Source organism: Ostrinia furnacalis, unplaced genomic scaffold (genome assembly GCF_004193835.3).
Source record: "Ostrinia furnacalis isolate ACB-3 unplaced genomic scaffold, ASM419383v2 OfSCF1491, whole genome shotgun sequence".
Taxonomy (NCBI): domain Eukaryota; kingdom Metazoa; phylum Arthropoda; class Insecta; order Lepidoptera; family Crambidae; genus Ostrinia; species Ostrinia furnacalis.
The window spans coordinates 117791-130183 of NW_021131730.1; the positions used below are offsets into that span (position 1 = coordinate 117791).

The 12393-nt window shown below is 37.4% G+C and overlaps 1 protein-coding gene across 3 annotated transcripts in view; it reads right to left on the reverse strand.

Annotated features, from left to right (window-relative positions):
- FASN1 (Fatty acid synthase 1) overlaps positions 1–9674 on the reverse strand; it is a 29777-nt gene extending 20103 nt beyond the window's left edge. Inside the window, exons 1-2 of one of the 3 annotated variants that reach the window (XM_028304735.1) lie at positions 9564–9674; positions 9377–9434 (exon numbers count right to left, since the gene is read on the reverse strand). The gene's annotated coding sequence lies outside the window, so the exon portion shown is untranslated. Of the gene's footprint in view, positions 1–9031; positions 9275–9376; positions 9435–9563 lie in introns of those variants that run through there. The other 2 variants (XM_028304734.1, XM_028304733.1) reach the window with 2 other exon arrangements.
- Between the last annotated feature and the right edge of the window lie 2719 nt (positions 9675–12393).

A 12393-nucleotide genomic window follows, 5' to 3' on the forward strand; every position in this document is an offset into this window, starting at 1 on the left:
CGACCTCCGATTATCTGCGCGCGGGTGAAGCTGTGACCCGCGATTGAGACGCAATGGCGCGGCGTGCGCATCACGCGGCGGGTCAGCGCGGGCGCACGCGGCAGGTGCGGGGCCGGGCTCCGCACCCAGCCGCCTGAACATTTGCTGAAATTTTCCACACTTTTTTACGACACATGCAGAGAGATTAAAGAAATAAAGTTTATTTATAATTTATTCACATGCATCTGATCGGTTTCATGCTCGTGTGCGTGTTTTATAAAACGTTGGCAAATAAGTAATTATCGTTCTTTAGGTATTATATACGAACCCGGTAGGCCGGTAGCCCAAATTACCTAAAAAATTAGTGGTGTCTATTTATTTAACTATATCTCAGCAAAAAGTCATTCAGACAGAAAAAAAAACAAAATCTTTAAAAGTTGCGGGGTTCAGATCCTAATAGACATTATTGCCTTTTCAAATTAAATAAGTAGGTAGGTAGGATCTTGGTTTCGGCCCATCGACATCCCAACTCTAAGTGGCCACATTGCACAAGTATTTTATTGGGTTCTGTTTTTTGTTAGGTAATAAAATAATATGAAAATAGTGTTATAATGCGTCGTAAACGTGTGATTGGGCGCGCACAGGCCTACGGCGGAGACGGGCAATGAGCGCCTTTGTGTGCCAATTGCGGCCATCAGCTCCCTGCGCGGCGGCCCTTTGTTACCCTCCACAATGCAGCCAATGAACCATCTTCCACTACTACTCAAGCCTGGCTTGTCTCTCGGCACATCTATCTAACAACAATTACTCCCACGCCTCTGTAGGTAACAAGTATCTATATACTTTTTTTTTAATTGAGTGACGTGCGTTCGTCCGGCTCATTTCAGCCAAATTACTTATGACATGAAAAGTCAATAGATAGGTACTTACTTACGTACTTAAAAAAACAAAAATGGGATAAGCAAGAAGAATAAGCGTTTACTTTAACAAAATCTCCTGTTAGACTATAACTGCTCAGGTAATAATTACTAACACTAAAGTCTAATTAAAAATCTGAACTTTGGAATATTACTTAATATTTTTTTATGTGCGCTTATTGCAGCTATTTCGCTATAGCAAAAGTATTTAAATGCTTAATCACACCAGAACAGCTAAACAGACTTGGATAAAAGGCACATAGTTACTCGTATACAGGATGGAATTTTGTAAAGCCACCTAGAGGGAACGTACTCATAATACATGTAGATAGAAAATTTTACTCAAAGGAAACATTCCTTAATTTAGGAAAAGAAATAGAACTGTATTCAAAGATTTCTAAAAATTTGCTTGCCACACCCGGGAATCGAACCAACTATGTTAAAAATTACACCCTGTATTTTTATTGCATCGATCGTTAGGGTTAAGTATAAGGATGAAATCTCTCTAACAAAACTTGATAAATCAAATGTAAGAAAAACCATGAAATCTTAAATTATTTTAATTATTTACAGAAAATTGTATGATATGGAATTGAATAATCGAAAATTTTTAGAATATCTTTGAATGCAGTTCTCTTTCTTTTCAAAAATAAAAGAATGTTTTCTTTGAGTAAAATGTTCTATCTACAGTATTAAGAGTACTTTCCCTCCAGGTGGCATTACAAAATTTCATCCTGTATATTTAATCTGGTATGTAAGAAATAGTACTTTAGATAGGAGATGAATGTTTGTACAGGGACTAAAGTTGCTACAGCCGATATATGTACTTATTATTATTTTTGTGGCATTAATAAATAGGTACATAGTTTTTAAGGGGTATACTAGACAATCTGCTACCACCGCAAGCAGAAGCTGTTAAGTCTTTAATAAAACATTGTATATTGGAAACCACATTACCCTGTCGCGATGTTCTTATTAAAAAAGTATAGGTTTGCTTTGAGTGCATATCAAGTGCAGAAAAGAATGCCCATCTGGTAAAGGGAAACTGTACAATGCATTTCATCGTCATTTAATAATTTGTATCATCCACAAGTCACAACGAGGAAACTCTTGGCCTGCATCTCACCTAATAAGTGATTATCAGGCCGAAGGTGTAAGCTACTTATCCCGGAATCCTCGACCACAGAGGACTAGCTGCCTATTACTTGTCGGCCGTTTGGTGTAGTGGTTCAGAACGTGCTACTATGCCAAGAGGTCCCGGGTTCGATTCCCGGCCGGGCAGAAATTGAAATGATGAATTTTAATTTCTGTGACGGGTCTGGGTGTTAATATGTATAATATGTATGTATTAAAAAAAAGTATATAGGTAGTATATCTGTTAAGTTAGCACCCATAACACAAGCATTAAGTTGCTTACTTTGGGGCTAGCTGGCGATGTGTGAAATTGTCTAAAGATTTATTTATTTATTTATTTATTTATTACTTGTATAAAACAAAAATAAATCATTGAAAAACTAATTTCTTAAGTAGGTAACAAGGCACTCTTTAAAATCACGTACTAACATCTACTAAATGTAGAGTCGAGTAGTGTGAAATAATGACGATTTAGTGACTTATATTTTTTGAATATAGACAAAACCCCAAAAGACGAAAAAATATTGATGAAATAATGTTGTGTGCTATTAACCTTACAGTTTGTAATTTTATTCGTAAAATAGGTATTACCTACGAAAACATATTTTTCAATTTGGCAATGCTCTATCACAAATTTTTGAGGAAGTTTATAAATATATTCACTAACCTAAAATAATATGATCCCAATGTGATTGAAATAAATAAATCTATACTTATAATAAATCTGTAGAGAGGTCAATTCTGTACATGAAATATATTTTCAAAATAACTATCAGGGGGTGATTAGTGATCGATACTGATGCCAAAAATGCAATCAGTAAAATTTTTGTCTGTCTGTCTGTCTGTATGTTCCTTCATCATCATAATCATCATCATTTCAGCCACAGGACGTCCACTGCTGAACATAGGCCTCCCCCAATGCTTTCCATGTTGATCGATTGGTAGCGGCCTGCGTCCAGCGCTTCCCTGCTACCTTTACGATGTCGTCGGTCCACCTTGTAGGTGGACGTCCCACGCTGCGTTTTCCGGTACGCGGCCTCCATTCCAGAACCTTTCTGCCCCATCGGCCGTCAGTTCTGCGTACTATGTGCCCTGCCCATTGCCACTTCAGCTTGCTAATACGTCGGGCTATGTCAGCGACTTTGGTTCGTTTACGGATCTCCTCTGTATGTTCCTTAAAGAAACAAAAACTACTCGACGGATTTTAACGAAACTTGGTACAATTATTCTTCATACTCCTGGGCAGGTTATAGTATACTTAGGAATTCCCACGGGAACAGGAATTAGCGGGAATATCCTTTTGTATGAAAAATCTAAACCGCTTAAGTTAGACGCTTGAAATTTGGCATGTAGGTACCTTAGTAAACTTAAAGCTTAGTTAAAACAAGGAATTCCCAAAATTCCAATGGGAACGGGAATTAGCGGGAAAATCCTTTTGTATGAAAAATCTAAACCGCTTAAGTTAGACGCTTGTAATTTGGTATGTAGGTACCTTAGTAAACTTAAAGCTTAGTTACAACAAGGATTCCCGAAATTCCCAAGGGAACGGGAATTAGCGGGAAAATCCTTTTGTATGAAAAATCTAAACCGCTTGTTTTTTTTTTATGCTAGACAAGGCAGGTATTTGACCGCAATCGCACCTGGTGTTAAGTTAGACGCTTGAAATTTGGCATGCAGGTACCTTAGTAAACTTAAAGCTTAGTTACAACAGGATATTGCAAAATTGTCACGGGAACGGGAGTTAGCGGGAAAAAACATTTGTATGAAAAAATCTAAACCGCGTAAGATAGATGAAGGGGGTAAAACGGGATCCACGCGTACGAAGTCGCGGGCGGCCGCTAGTTATTTAATAATATTTTAATACTAACCAACATGCAGTGAAACAGTAAGTGGCGATATCTTGACTGTTACAGATATTATAAATCAATGCAATATACATTGTGATATGATCTCTATCATTAAAAATACGATTGGGCGCAATAATCAAGCAAGTAAATTAACAGTGGTTGTTTCCACAATCAAGTCTCTTTTAAGTAACTCGTTGTACAAATATTTTTACTCTATATCTTTTCCGTTCACACGCATTCAGTATATTATGAAGTGTCGTGAGTTGGTGTCGTGAAGACCGCACGATATCTGACGTAGACCGCTCGCGCAGTTTCACTCGTAGAAATCGTGGCAGACTCTTCAGTAAAAGTATTTTTATTAGGTACTCCAAACAGCAATGTAATATGTTGGCTAGAAAATTGGAATCCTTTATTTAATTAACGCTTATCATGAAATCATTACATTTTAGTTATTTCTGCCGGCGACTTCGCCCGAGTGGATTTTGATCTATCTATACTATATTGTACTATACAATATACATTATACATAACATACAGGGTGACAGGGAAACTCGACCTATTCCTTGAAAGGGATTTACAATAATATATTATAGAAGCATACTATAATATATTATAGAAGTCATAGCTACAAATTAAGTCCAGTAAAACAGGGGTCAAAACTGGATGCTTACTAAGTTATTAGATTTTTTTAGAAATTACTGACTTGTTACCAAAAACCATTAATTGTGAATAAACTACTCTACTCTAAACAATGAATTGAAACTTTTCTAAAAGCTGAAAAATTAGGAATCATTTAAAAAAGAAGTGCTTGCCCAAAGCTTACAAATCTCAGAACTAAACGGTAGCAATAATTACTTCACCGTAAGGTATTGGAAAAAAACTGAATGGAAGTTGGCGTACAAATTAGTAGAATAACTAACGAGTTTCATAAAAGCTTTCCAAAAAGTTACAAAAGTTATCAACTTTCTTTGCTGTTTTAAAAAAAAATAGCCTAAGAGCGTTGTAAGGACAAAAGGGTTATGCCCACTTAGTATGGGACCTTTGGCCTGAGATGGACAGACATTACAGCATGTAATTTGTTATTTATTAAATAGTCTATACCAGTAAGAAACATAATATAAATGTCATTTTGTATCCAAGTCCTTAAAAAAATTGTTTTTTGCTTAAGACTAGAAAGGTTAGAAGCAAAATAAAACACCATTTTTTATTATTATTATTATTTTAATCTGACTCATGGGTCAACAAAATATTGTCTAGGAACTAGGCAGGTGGAAATACATGTTCCTGATACCTTGCCCAGCTCAAAAACCACAAAATTGTCATAACATGAGCACAGCAACCTACTGTTATTCGGCCAATATAAGGACAAATGAATCCTCGTCCCATCATGTGTTTGTTGGGGCTCCACAGCATGTGTAGCAGCTCGATCAGCTCACTGCCATCAGGGATGACATATTTGGTCTGATCCCCAGAGCTGAAACAAAGAAATTAATTATGGTATCTTTCAAATTCATTCTTTGAGATATTGAGATGTGATGTCAATTTTTATCTATCAGTAAGAAGTATTTGTATATTATAGAAAAAAATATACACTTTGTTCAAATATATCAAGCCAATGTCTTTAATAAAATATAATGAAAATAATTATGAAAAAACTTACTTGACGAGGTGAAATCTGTTCCATTATTACATTATTTTCGAATATGTGATTCTCTTTCCGTGTTAATATGCAGTCTATGGAACGTATTTGTAACAAAGATAATCCACGTTAACTGTGACCAGTGCTAGTGGTTGCTTCTTCATTTGAAATATTATTTGTCCTTGATTGGTGCAGAGCCACACCGTGGCCACGGTCCAACATGAGTGACAACATACACTGCTGTTATCAATCTAAAAAAAAAGTTTTATTAGGATTATGGTAATCTACGGTAAAGGTAGTTGATCAAATACATTGTAAAAGGTATTCAACAAGTCCACACGCTCATTCAATAACTTACCAGCTGAGGAGTCATCCACTGACATTATAACCAACTGAACTTAATAAGCTCTAGGCTATGTCGCCTCCTCTGCATCATGTCAGCTATACAATTGATACATATCATAGGTTCCTCATGAGATTGAGGAATTGCTGGTTGCATTATCCAAAATCGGGCTGGGGTTAACATTGGGGCTCGGGTCGGAGTCCATACGTAAGCCGTGGTCGGCGTTTAGGCAAGGTTCGATGTCCGAAAGTGAGCCATTGGTCATTGGTTGAGTGAGATTCGTAGTTCGAGAGTATGCCAGGGTCATCGGGAAGGGAAGCATCGAGGACCATGGTCAAAAAAATAAAGTCGTCAAAAGGGAAACTTATACAACACTCTTCTGCTTTTATTTTGGCAAAGACTTGGTTTTGAGAACTAAACAACACTCACGATGAAAAATACAAAACAAAGCGAATGACAGATAACAGCTGTGACAATATTTTCAGTGTTGCCATGCTAATAATGTGGTGATGAATAAAAATAATCGATATAAAAATCGATTGTATTTTTTGATGACTCGAAATAAGGTGTATAATAAGGTGTGTGTGAAATAAGGTTTCATTTAGTTATTTAAATATTTTTGGTAGTGTTATTGGAATATTATAAACGTTTTATAAATGTCATTTTAATGAATACGTATTTAAAAAAATACTACTTGTCATAGTCGAAAAACAATCGATATGAATCGATTCTTACCGATAAGATTCATTTTGGCAACACTGAATTGAGTGTTAAAGACAGGAAGTTGTAATTATCACTTAAAGTACTATTTAAAATGGATTTTTATGAAGGCAAATTGATACAAAGTTACACTAAGTGAATACTTTAAAAATTGATTAAAAATTTTTGGCAAATTCATATTTTCATTAGCAGCTTGTCCACGCCAGGCCAGAAATGAACATTGTCCTTTTCATTTTGATTTGTAAATTGAATTTAGATCGAAAAGGCAACAAACATGAAGGACTTACTTAGTGTATGTTACTGTGACATCCATTGAAATGTTGAGGAAGAGGATATTGGTAGCTGCTGAACAAATAAAAACCTCACTTTCAACGCGAGTACAGTGAGTGAAGTATGTCGTAGGCTTCATGCTTGCATACGAAACAATGGTAGGCACTTTGAACAGGATTTGTAATGTTTGTTTATGTAGGGGAGACCTAGGTACGACGTACCTTCTACACTCACTGTCACTCGCTTTGAAAGTGAGGTTTTTATTTGTTCAGCAGCTACCAATATCCTCTTAAAATCTTCAGTGGATGTCACAGTAACATACACTAAGTCCTTCATGTTCTGTTGCCTTTATGGTACGGTATGCTATGGTGGTACAGCGTTAACTTTTTCTACTAAAATGTACAAAACTAAATTGAATGTTTGGTCATCAGCGGCTCAGCGCAGCCTGGCTCACAATAACATTGGCTGCCCCAATCAATGCGGCATGGCAGCACCACGTGACGCGCCACCAAGGTTAGCCGCGGGAATTCCACCCCGCCCCACCAGCCAGCCGCCAGCCGCGTCTCACCCGGTGCAATTATTCCTAATTTATGCAAATAAATGTCTACGTAAAATGTTATTTATAGGCTTTATGTCGTTTCTAGTAAAACTCACGTTTATGAATGTTACGAGTAATGCCAAATTCTAGAGCAGTAAATCCCAACTAATATTATAAATGCGAAAGTAACTCTGTCTGTCTGTCTGTCTGTCTGTTACGCTTTCCCGCTTAAACCTCGCAACCGATTTTGATGAAATTTGGCATAGAGATAGTTTGAGTCCCGGGAAAGAACATAGGATAGTTTTTATCCCGGTTTTTGAAACAGGGACGCGCGCGATAAAGTTTTTCTGTGACAGACAAAATTCCACGCGGGCGAAGCCGCGGGCGGAAAGCTAGTTAAGTATAAAAAAATAACCAATGTTGTTTTTCATTTGAAATATCCTCGTGGTCATGGTCAGTATCGTTTTCCTGTCAAATCACTTGGATCAATCAAGTCAAGCATGCAGCGGTAGCTTATCGATGATTCGTATTTGGTGAATCAGCTTTGAATAATTTTGAGAGCTGACTCAACGACTGTTTAGCCTGAAATCGTCCATTCATTCTACACCTATCTACTATCACACAACATAATGTGTTGTAGCATCATGAGTTAAGTAGTAAATGATTGTTTGGCGTTGCTGTTAATTAGCCAAAACGTGGATAGTTAAGAAGTAGAATTAAGTAAAGAGCCTCGCGCGAGGGTAATTTGGCCGGAATGACTCAAACAAAATGGGAATGGGGCATTCGTATTATGGCGAGCGAGACTAAAGCCGCCGGCCTGCGCACGGCGGGGAGGGGGTGGCATCAGCTGGAGGCGGTGACGTCACGTCGTACGATCGCGTTGCCACCACGATACAATGACTCCTGTGTTGTTATTACGGTATCCACCACGCCGCGGCCGTCACACCACATTCGCAATCGATATGATGTCCGTACTTCGTCGGGTATTTTTTTATATAAGTAATAAGTTTAAAAACAAACATTTCTTTCTTCCATACATTGCATTCTCAAGTCTACTGCTGTTATCGCGATTTCAAAGTTTAGAATTTAACAATGACAAAAAATATAGCAAAAATGTCCGTGTTTGATACGGGCAGTTTCATTTGTTTTCAAGCTCCGTAACTCCGAACACATCGAGACCGACGACAGGTGAATTGTGCTGTCTGGAACTGTATGTATGTACCTTAAAACAATGCTCTCCGCGGTGCGTTCGCTCCTCTCATTTCAGGGTTAACAAAATGGAATAAGCCGTAAGTAGGTATAAACAATATACCTACATGATATGCTAAGTTGTCTTATTAGGTTTAAACTACACAGATTAATTGAAACCAAATGAAAGATTATACTAAAATAGAATTAATATAGGTACCTAACATAAATGTATTGGAGGGAATGTTTTCCTCAATATTAGTTACTGAGAAACATTATTTATGTTTCAAAATATTATATTAGTTTCCAGTTAGGTTAGTTTTAATTTTGCATTAGTTTGAAATAAATACAATGGATTGAAAGAAAAGCTATACCTCTAACAATATACCAGACGAGTAAATTGTATCTAGTCATGCAAGGGAAAAAGTTGATGTAATGTTTGCATCCATTACGTACCTACTTACAAAGATACAAATAACTTTAAGTGACGGCAGGGTGGCGTGCGAGTGGTGCCGGTGCAGCGGGTGCAGCGGCCGCGGGCCGGGCTGCGAGGAGCGGGCACTTCGCGCTCGCGGGGCTCGGCACGGCGGTCGTGGCCGGCAATACTATGGGTTCGCGGCTATCGACCGGCGAGCGTGTCGCCTGTGCGGGGTCTGCACGTCAGCCCGCCGCTGACACTGCGGCGCGAGTAGGCCTGCGGGGCGGCCGCAGCCTCGCCGCCGAGGTGTGGCGAGCGCAGAGAAGGCTCAAACCTACGCATCGAACTAATTTCGACAAACAATTTAATAATAAATCACTCACTGGGTCTCTGGCACTGCGAGGCTTTCAACTACTTTGATGTGTTGTCTGAGGATGTCGCCTAGAACAAGTAAATACTCACTTATTTCTCATTCAAATACTGTCGCATTTTCATTAAGGTAAGTATTTCATTAAATAACAAAAAAATATAATATCAATTTTTCATACACGTTTAAATAAAAGTACCTACCTACACACAACGATCTAAATCCGGAAGGGACTAAACTTTTAGTAAAGAATATTAGCGACTGTACAACGTCCGAAGGCTGGTATCATTCGGACAAGCTCTATTCGCGATATCTAATTGCGTAGTGCGGGGTGAGTGAGGAGCGTTGCCATGGTGCGGCGATCAGGCCACGTGAGCGCGGCCAATGGCAGCGGCCCGCGCGCGCCCCCCCGCCCCGCCGCCGCCGCCGCGCACCGCCAGCGCCCGCGCCCCGGCCCGTTGCCGGCTGGCGTGCGCGACCACGGTAATATTATTGTAACATGGCCGTGGAGCGACTTGTAGCGGTCGCTCACTAGCGAGCGAGCGAGTTCATGCCGTGACGAGTGACAACATAATGAGCCGCTGTTCCCGGTGTATTGCGATTTTTCAGATAGGAGCAATTAGATAGATAACCTTGTATCTGATTAATGATTAAAAGGTCTAGGCTAAACTGTGTATGTATTTTTGTTGCAAATATTATCACCTAAATGTTATAAAAATTTTTCAGTGTTTAGCTTTCATGTAACCACGTCGTCATGTTTTATGTAGGTGCTGCTACTTACTTGAGAGTTTAAAAGTTTTATGTGTACTTACTTAATGCAAAATCCGATTAGATAATGTTTAAGTTTCCTAATTTTCTATTATATTTAGATTTAACGTTCGTTAGTCTCGCTAAAGCTCGAGAGCGGTTGGGCCGATTATGGAGATTTTGGTTTTGAAATGTGTCGTTGTCCAGAGGTTTAATAAATCGGCGAGAAAATAAAGCAGATATAGATATTCTTACAGGTTGTACTAAGTTCATCAGGTCATTTAGTAATAAATAAAACCGTTTAATAAATAACCTTTTGTACAACATTCACAGCAAAAAACATATCCTTTATTTATAAAAGAAAACTATCGGGAAGGAGTTGCCCAAGTATTGTTTTTTTACCAATCTGTCTGTTAATACAACCCGACCTATATACAGGGTTGAAACTATAAGTGATCTCACTCGATTATTTCTAAACTATACAAGAGAATCAAACGGTATCAATAATAGATTACAGAATAAACTTGATCTATCCGAAAATTCAATGTTTCCATACTAAATGTATGCCAGCCACATAATATTAGAAGTGTATTTTTTTATTAATCAATAAACTCTTATTCATTTAAAAATATTTATGAAAATTGATTTTAGGCTTTACTTGCATAATATCAAAAGATGAGTGCCATGACTGTGGTAGTACTAAATGTATGAAAGATGGAAACATGAATTTTTGGATAGATCCAGTTTTAAATAAAATAAATAGGTAAGTAATAAAACGTTTAGTTTTTTCTGTAACCTATTATTAACACAATTTGGATAGAGCTCGTGAAGCACTTTTAGGATCAGAATCAGTTATAAATACAATATCTTGTGTAGTTTTTAATATTATGTAGCTGTACCTACCAAATGTATGGAAGTTGGAAACATTGAATTTTCGGATAGATCCAGTTTATACATTTCATAGAGCTCATGAAGCTTTCAGGATCAGTAACTAGTTTTTTGATATCATGTATACTTACTTAGTTTAGAAAATGGAGTGAGTTCACTTATCGTTTCCACCCTGTATTTTAATTGGCAACCCGCCCCAGCTTCGCTACGAGGTAGAGCCTTAGTTGTCGCGCAATAATTTTAATTGTATGGTGTAAAGGGCAATTATAATGTGTTTGAAATCTTAAAGCCTACAGCTATCTAGGTAGGTAGTTAACGCTTTTAATTGGGTAAAGTTTAACATCGTACAGGTACTTAAGGTACGAAAGAGAATAATAGCACTCTTATCGTTTTAATGATGAATGGTTTTATACTACTTAGATACTTTTACAGGTACTTAGTTTATAGAGAATTAAACAGCTTTTAACACAACATCAAATTATGTACCTACTTATATGTAAACTTTATTGAGGGTAATAATATTTGTCCTTACCTAGTTAATTAACGATAGTTAATATTGCGCTTCCTGCAATATCTCGAAGTAAGGTAATTTTCAAATGATATTTATTTGGTTAGTGCTCATGTCCTTCGAAACTTTTTGGTAAACAGTAATTATTAACTCTGAAACAACAACGAAACAACGAATGAGCAAGAATAATTTTGAAACAATGTAAGCAGTAAGTACTCGTACATGACGTCACTACTAGTAATTTTGATGTCACAAATATTGTTTTTATTTGATCTTGTTGATGTGTGTCTACACCATGCGCACCTCCGCAAGTTAAGTTGACAAGTAGGTACTTACGAGGTGTCAACCAGGCAAGGACGGTAAGCCTAAAAAGGGGTTTTAGGTACCAACATCAAATTGGAACGAATTGACTGCTATTTATAGGGTAAAAGTAGATAGGGCAAAAGTTTGGGCAGTTATCATACGCTCAAATAAAAAAACGACTTTAAAAATTAAACTGACTCCAAAAAAGTACACAAAAAGTAGAAAAATAATTACTTTATTTATTTAATTAAGACAATTTATATGATCATGATTGATATTCTCGGAATCGGTGCCTGTCTACCAAATGGCAAGCCCCAAGAAACATACTAAACTTACCGGCACCGAATCCAAAATATAAATGATGGTCATATTTTTCCTAATTAAATAAATAACGTACCTAGTTATTTTTCTACTTTTTATTTAATAGTTTATATTTTTTTATACAGGGTGTCCCAAAAACAATGGATAACCCTGTAACCATCGATAGGCCTCGCCATGGTCTCCCTTTAATTTTGACCCCAGTAAAAATATCATCGTTTTCAAGATTTTTAAGTTTTTGTGCATTTTTAGAAAATTGCCACCTGCGA